We start from the raw sequence: 6675 nt of genomic DNA on the forward strand, positions 1-6675 counted from the left end.
ACACGCACATCCGCAGACCTGAAAACAGGTTTTATTTGGTTTCAATGTAGAGTATTTATTTATGCTGTGTAATAACTGTAAAAAATAAAGGTATCTACTTCACGGATTTCGTATATCACAGGTTATTTTCGGAATGAAACCCCTAAGAAAAACTAGGGTTTGCTGTAAATGTAGTGTTTACCTTATTTTTTTCTACAGCAGAAGTTTTGTCAAAAAAGCGTAACAGGCTAAATTTCAAAATGTTGTAAAAACTTTTTTTTAAATGAAAATTTATGGGAAAAACACTGTCCACAAGGATCCTCATTCCAAACGCATTCACTTAAATTTTCACTTTATGGTTCGTGTTCACATTTTTTATTGACTGTATATCAAATATATTTTAAATTTAACTGAATATATGACATAATGCAATATATAATATTCAATAAAATACAAAGACTTAAATCTTATTGTATAGACTAGGTCGTCAAATCACTACATTGCCTGTAGGAATTTTTAATGTCCAGCAGATGTGAGTATTCAGTGACACAGTATCGACACAGTTTTGCTATGTGTCGAAATGATACATGACGCCTCATCTACCCATCACTAGTATTGATTCACTCATATTTTGCTGTCTGGGTCCCGAAGTGTATCAGTACAACACCATATAGGATGTTCCTGTGAACCTTTTTTAAGTATTGTTGAAAGAAGCCCAGAGAGATTGATTTTAATCTAAGGAGTGCTTACATGAGGTCCTTCCATGTCCGTCCTCACCCAGCCAGGGTGCAGAGACATGCAGAGAATTTTACTGGGCTCCAAATCAGCAGCTAGACACCTTGTCAACATGTTTAAGGCTGCCTGTGGAAAATAAACAAAAATATTATTTTATTCTGTTGTTGTGACTCACAAAATATATAAAACTGTTTTACTGCATCATTTCACAGTGACTGCAAGTACTTCTTATGGGTATTCCTCATATAAACCAAATCTACCATCTGAATTTTGTAACTATTTCTTGTGCATGTTCTGACCTTAGAGGTACAATAGGCATAGCTCCTGAATTTGGCGGTATCCCCACAGTTCAGTGTGATGGAACCAAGAACAGAGGACATATTGATGATAGCTGCTCTGTGGATCCCCATTCCAGGATCTCCTTACTTGGCAGCAGCAGTCTGTAGCAGAGGCATGAAGGCCTGAGCAAAACCAGTAATCAGTATCAGTGCTCCAGAACACCGGAAAGGTCAAAACATGCTGACAGAACAGCATCATCTGTAAAATTGAAAGATGAGTGCCTGAGGTGCCCAGGCCACACACTAATTTTTCCGTGATTATATAGATTGTACATGAACATCATATACAGGTTCAGTGGCAAGGAGAAACCCTGACAGAGTCCAGCTCTCACTAGGATGAAGCTTGAGTTTAACAACAGAATACAAACACAGCTCGTATTTTGCTCGTCTCACTTACAGTGAAACAAGAAAACGTCACCAAGGCACCTCATATTCCATCCATGAAATGTTTTCTGTCCCGTTAAAACACACTGACTTGGTGAGTAAAAGGTTGACTCATTTACAAAACCAGTACTGCATTTTAGTCCACACTATCACACAAAATAAACAGGGAGCAACAGTGGATAACAGGTCAGAATAAGAAGAGCTGGATTGCTTTTAAGGCATACAGGAACATTATGGTCTGGCAGAAGAGTAAATCAGCTTTCAGACTGTTAATGTTTTCCTCACACATTGCTTTTCTCAGGTCATTATGCCTTTTTGTGGCACTTTTCTCTGTCAGACAATGTAGTTTGTTAAGCATACATTTTAATGTTGAGCTGACCCACCAAATTCTCTAGTTCTCCTTATAAAGTGAATTGTACAAGTCAGAGGGGAAAATATAATGTAGAGTTTATGTATTTGTTGGTTTCATACACAGTGCAACATCTGCACATTTATGATTATTTGTCAACTTTAGACCTGAAGATGTTATAGCACGAATAAATGGGCCTCAACGTCTGAAATAAGAGGACAAACTGTAGTGGCACAAAATATTTCCCTAAAAGTTAAATATGATATAAAAAGGACTGCATATAAGAAAGGACTTTTAAAAAAAATGAAATCCATGCATTTTATTGCATTCAAATACATAACATACATACTATAACACTAATCCTGTGTTGGCATGAGAGAAATAGCACCACTCTTTGTCAAAGAGTGGTGCAACAGTGTTGACCTGGAACATCGTCATCATTGCCTCTGGGGTCACAGTGCTGATGTTAGTGGAGAATCCAATGGCAGCATTATTAATCAAGCAGTTGAGTCCTGAATTTCCCAAAATAGACTGAACCTGTTCAGAGGCTGAACTTGTGCTCTGCTCACTGCTCACATCTGGAATGAACAGAAACATGAATGTGCAATTTACAATCACTAATAGCCTGTATTGAACTGACAGGAAAGAAGGTTAGAGAGAGAGGAGCCTGAAGAAGGACAACCATGTCAAAGACTTTAGTGTTTACACATGTGTGGCCACCCAGCGTCAATACAATTCACAGTCTTTAATGTGTTTAAATATACATCCATGACTGACTCAGGGTTTCCCCCAGTGTATTATAAGCCTGGCGNCAATGGAATTTTTCCTAAACTGATAATTATTTTCTTTGTTTAAAAGTGGGAGTTACTTATAATAATTGAATATGAGACTAAAGGGCGTGTCAAAATATTTGTAGCTTGTTATTTATTTCCTCACAGACATTAACCGACAACAGACTGGAAACATTTGTAGGATGCATGCAGTGGGGTTCTGTATATTAGTGTTGATTTATCAAACTGACATTCAGCAAAACAGTTTTTAAAAAAATCTCCACTTTGAAAAGAAAAGGCATTTTTTTTCTCATTAGAAACCAATGCGCAGGAAACAGTCTGCTCACTGACCAGAGTTACTACTTAAACAACACAAGACAATAACACTGTATTCCTCAGGATTGTAATGGTCACTTATTGATGTGTATGACTGTGGTTCAAAGGGAAGAGTAGTTGTCCTTCTGTCACATTTTGATTTTCCTTTGGGCAAGGCACGCAAGCAAATCTAAGCAAATCTACTGATCGTAGATGTTTGTATATATTAATGAGACTGGGTGAATGTGACTCCAGTGAAAAGTGCCTTAAGAAGTCAGAAGGAGAAGAAAAGATCCACATCCAAAAGTCCACATTTAATGAGTTACAAACTGGCAGAAGTGCATTACCAGTTGTCACTAAAGGTTTTTATCAGGTTTGAGGCTTCAGAAAGAGTAATTCTAGAGAAAACTCCTTAAACATTGATTCTGTATGTAAAGGCTCATCAGCATATGCACATTTATCACAAGGATATCAGGGATATTCACATCTTTTATAATTTGTGTCTTTTTTTTACAGGCTTTGGGCAGTTTTTGCTGAACACAAAACACATATGAAGGGCATGTGAGCTCAATGAAGAGAGCACTCACTACCGTACTCAGGCCATAAATAAAAACATCTCTTCTGTGATGGAAGAAAATGGTTAAAAAAAAGACTTATGCTCTTCACGGCATCTAGTATTGCATATCAAATTTTATGGTGATATGCAATAACACTGCCCACCTATGGAAGCAAAGATATGTTGAGCATAAGATTGTTTTTTAAAATCAACCAAAACTGGCAGTTTCATACAGCAGATATTTTGTTGTTGATGATGTATTAAAAACTTAGGACATATCTTATCTATTCTATCTGTTTGTTTACACTTTTTTCTGTCTTCTTGTAGGTTCCAGGGGTCTTCATATCTCGCTTGGTGCGGGGTGGGCTCGCAGAGAGCACAGGACTACTGGCTGTTAATGATGAAATCCTCGAAGTCAATGGCATCGATTTAGCGGGAAAATCTTTAGATCAGGTAAACTCAGTGAAAATTAAAGTTTTAAAACTCATACTTAAAAACAATTGCATGAGATGCTAACATGTTCCCAAAAAGACTGAGTGTTTGAGATGTGAATAAAAAGGTGTATGGTTTAAATGTTCTACACTCTATTTCTATTTTATTGTAGAAAAGTAGAAAATGTGCAAATATAATATTGACAGCATAGCTCAGTGTAAAGGAGCCCCACAGAGTCCAGGCAGAGCAACATAATAAGAACTACCTTCCTGTTTCTGGGTTTAGGAGTTTATTGAAGAAAAAAGTCTGTAGTTTTTGTTCAGTTTTGGTTGAACAAAAACTACAGACTGTCTTGGAAAATGCAACATGAGAATTTAAAACATATGTAAAGGTCCTCTTTTTGTTTTGCATAGTAAGATAATGTTGATCCACCATAATTTTATGACCACTTTAAGTGAGTTCTTACTTTGTTGAAAATGAAAAACTGTAGTGTAGAAAACCTGCATCCTGGTATTAACACAGATGTTGCTTAGACAGTTGCCACCAATTAGTCTGCTGGACTGATGTGAGCCGAGCCAAATCCACAGAGACAATCAGACTGCTCAAATGTTTTCAGAAAATTCTTCTTCAAAAATTCAGTGCAGATGAAAACAAGTTAACTTTACCTCAGTTCATCTCCTCATAAGAACATAGAGTGGCAAAGTGAGCTAAATAAAGTCCATATTTTTTGTGTAAAAGCTCTCTTCTTGAAAAGCATCAAAAATAGTTTGTAGCATAATATGCATAAACTACTGACCTCTAAAACCCATTTTTGTATTATAGAGAACATAGCAAAAATGTTTTCACATTTTTTAAACTGCAGCTTTTAAGAACTATTGCTATAACTTAATGATATTAACCAGCCCATGCTTGATCTGGTAAGAACCAGACCTTGTTATACGCTATTTGCTTCATCCAGAGGGTCTGGGCTCTCAGCTGCTGAGAAATGATTGATGGGTGGGCCATCACCCAATCGCTAACATTTGCGATTGGGGTTAGTGATAGGGTTAACCCCAGGGATGAAAGTAGGCAGGTACGGTAGGGCAGTGGTCCCCAACCTTTTTATTACCGCGAACGGGTCAAGACTTAGAAATTTTGCTGCGGGGGGAGGGGGAGGGTTGTTTTAACTTTCAGATAAGGCTTCTGCATGTTGGTGTTCCCGCTAAAACCTGAATATGCCCAATTTGGGTTGTCTTGGCCCTTTTCTCGCAGCCTGTGGGGTTTTCCCTGACTGGGGACGAGAATGCAACCTGTTGAATGTGACAGGTAGCCAATCAGAAAGCGCAGTGACGTAAGAACAGAGGGGAATCCCAAACAGCTGACATATCGCACAACTGTGAGTCCGGTGGATATCGGAGATGATATGTGGAAATGTTTATTATTATATGTAAAGGTCATTATTATATATGTTTATGTTTATTGAGTTAAAAATGTTAACTATGAAAAACATAGCTCACCTCCAAATCATAGTGCAGCAAATAGAGCGGCTGCTCCCGCTGTCTTTTATCCACCGCCTTTTCTTTTTATTACGTCTTTTATCTCTTAAAATGACTCCACAAACTGTCACTATTGCTTCTACATCATCATCCATGTTTGGTTATTCTAAATTCCCGTATACTATGTTGGGGGTTTTACTGGAATATCCTATGGAATTGGGATGTTCGTGTGTGGTGTGTTGCTCCTGCCTTGGACACACAAACCGATCGAACCTGTTGTACTTTTATCACCTCTGTGATCACAGAGGTTTGGAGAATTGGCCAACAATTCTTAAATCTTGCCATCTAAACCAGACTTAAGACTCACAAGCTCTACTCATCTCCTCTCGATCACTGCCCAAACGCTCTGACTATGGTAACGTTTACATATCCCTTCAAAATAAGATACAGATGTGACACACAGGGTTTCCCCCAGTGTATTATAAGCCTGACGGCCCGCCATGCTTTACTAGCCTCGCTGCCAGGCTAAGCGTTACTTGTTTACGTTTCAAGGAAAAAAAGAAAATCGCCTTTAAAAAAAAAAAGACAGGCTGCAAGCGTCTCTGTTGCTCTGAGCATTTCACTAGCAGAGCAGATATATCCTTAAGGATAGGTTAATAATAGATAAGTTTATAGTTTATGCATTTAAAGCCGACAGCGCGTGAACTAATCACACAGCTGGTGCCTCTGTGCTTTGCCTCGCGCGTTGCCACTGCTTTACCTCAGCGCGGATCGCGCGCGCCTCCTTTCACTCAAACTGGACACAGGCTGACATGTATGGATATTTACATAAACTTACTGTGAGGAATTATGATCCTTTGGAGAACTCTAGGTAAGAGTTTAAAACCCGCCGCGTTAGCTCTGGTTGCGCAGCTCAATGTGAACCGCAGGAATAACTTGTAGCGAATTCAGAGGCGCGTTGTGGAGGGAGCGGTGAGAATGATTTATCTTTGTGAACGAACAATTATATGCGGCGTTTACATCTCTACGCGCTGCCCAGCGTGTGGCTCTGTCTGTCTTCCCTGTAAAGTTTATGTCTGTGGTCCCGGTTGGCCGGAGCGTTGGTGGATAACGAGCAGCGCTAACCTGATCATGCAGGTTCAGCCCGGTGAGGAGCTTTAACGCTCTCCTCGGAGTCACGCATCACGCTGATTTTATATTGTTTTATTATTATTTTTAGTATTATTTTTCCGGTTACACGATGCATCAAACCATATCAAATGCGTTGTCTACTTAGAGTTAATGCGTGCGGCTGCACGGAGATCTGAGAAACTCGTGACCGTCGGGCACGATCGAGTCCCAT

General features: G+C 39.0%; 1 pseudogene; it reads right to left on the minus strand.

The window, feature by feature from the left end:
- Positions 1-4667, minus strand: part of LOC106940206 (C-factor-like) — a 9221-nt pseudogene extending 4554 nt beyond the window's left edge.
- Positions 4668-6675: the final 2008 nt, after the last annotated feature.

Source organism: Poecilia latipinna, unplaced genomic scaffold, assembly GCF_001443285.1.
Source record: "Poecilia latipinna isolate Pla-1442-1.1 unplaced genomic scaffold, P_latipinna-1.0 Scaffold3124, whole genome shotgun sequence".
Classification (NCBI taxonomy): Eukaryota; Metazoa; Chordata; class Actinopteri; order Cyprinodontiformes; family Poeciliidae; genus Poecilia; species Poecilia latipinna.